A 1,781-nucleotide genomic window follows, 5' to 3' on the forward strand; every position below is an offset into this window, starting at 1 on the left:
GTGACAACTGTATAATTGGATAACCTTGCTGCTGAAACTGCTGCAACAATGACACAAGCACCCTGATTATGCTGTGCTTGCTGCCAGGATTGCGTGTCAAACCTCCACAAAGAAACCAAGAAGAGTTTCAGTGGTAAGGGAATTGATGTTGACTGAGAGATGCATGCAAGATTTGGTGACATTCTGTTTGCTTATATTTATACCCTCTTAGCATCATGGTGTAAGGAAAGGGCGTTTACTTCTGTTGAAATGTTTTCTGAAATTTTAACTTTTTACCAACAGGGTAATGAAGATCTCTATAACATGGTTGATAATAAGACTGGAAATAGATGCCCATGCTTGGCGAACACTACTACAAGATCATCATGGAGCATGCAGATAAACTCATTCTGCTATTATCTATGACCGTGACTTTTCTTACAATTATTTTGGCTTCAGGTCAGTATGTGAATATAAATTTTAAGTCCAAATGTTAATACTTAAAAAAAGAAAAAAATCAGTATGATTTATTATATTTTTGAAGTTTATTATATTGACTCACTAACTATGAATTAATATATTTGTAGTGTAGCATCTTACTTATCCTCTAAAACTTTCCAGACTCTGGAGCGTTCTTATTTGCTCAAGATCAATGGCAAAGTGCAGAGCGACCCCAACAGATGTTGATGAGGTTGCAGTGGGCATCCATGGTGAGGATTATTGATGCTGCTATTGAGACTTACAACCTATTGTCTGAGAAGTGGTTCACACATGCCTCACCCACTCTTTTCAATGCTGCTACAAGAAGCCACAGTTATCTAGGTAAGAGTCCACAGCTAGATTGCAATTATTTATAACAATATTTTACTCAGTTTTTGGTTCACTATTTATTACCTTGATTTACTGTAACTAAAACTAATATATATTACACAGCTGCTTCCTACTAACGATGAAGGACGACAGTATTGAGGCATTTATGACACACTTAAGCAGTGTGCTCTGATCTCCAAGTCTGCTGGAGGCATTGGCTGAACGTGCACTGCATCAGGTCCATGGGAAGCTATATTGCAGGAACCAATGGAACTTCTAATGGTCTTGCCCATGTTGAGGGTGTACAATAACACAGGTAAGTTACTTTTCTGTATCAGTGTGACCTAATATTTCTATTTTAGTTGGTAAATCTTCAATAAAAAAAATAAATGTGTAATGGACATAAAGAATAACCAGAATAACATTTGGTTATTAGTAATAAAATCTAGAAGTATAGGTAAGAGCACATTGACTTTTTAGGATAAACCTTTAGATCTATGCCTTCAATACACTGACAGCCTAACAAAATTCCACATCTTATAATCTGGCAAGATGAAACTGTAGTCTTTCCTTTTAATTGTGTAAATTGGTAAAAGCTGTAATCTTGTCAGAATATACGTTATGGACATTTGTATTATTTTTCTAATTCAAATTCAGAGGTCACAGTGGTTGTGGGACTCGTCTGGTCAAATGTAGCCCTATGTTCAAGAATTCCCTTACAATTTTTGTTGTACATATATTTGAAATATGGACCATTGAAAAAGGAATTGAAGGAAAGGTAAACTATAGACTTTTTTGTACACTTCGTAGTTTATATCTTCATAAACACAATACTCTGAAATTTCAGCTCGTTATGTTGACCAGGGTGGAAACAGAAGGCCAGGTGCATTTGCCATCTACTTGGAGCCATGGCACCCAGATATCTCGATTTCCTTGATCTTCGCAAAAATACTGGAAGGTGAGAGGTTACACTGAAATAAAAAAGGAATTAA

General features: G+C 36.0%; 1 pseudogene; it reads left to right on the forward strand.

Moving 5' to 3' along the window:
• The first annotated feature begins 215 nt into the window (after positions 1-215).
• LOC119572116 lies at positions 216-1,747 on the forward strand (annotated as a pseudogene).
• Positions 1,748-1,781: the final 34 nt, after the last annotated feature.

Source organism: Penaeus monodon, unplaced genomic scaffold (assembly GCF_015228065.2).
Source record: "Penaeus monodon isolate SGIC_2016 unplaced genomic scaffold, NSTDA_Pmon_1 PmonScaffold_9709, whole genome shotgun sequence".
NCBI classification, from domain to species: domain Eukaryota; kingdom Metazoa; phylum Arthropoda; class Malacostraca; order Decapoda; family Penaeidae; genus Penaeus; species Penaeus monodon.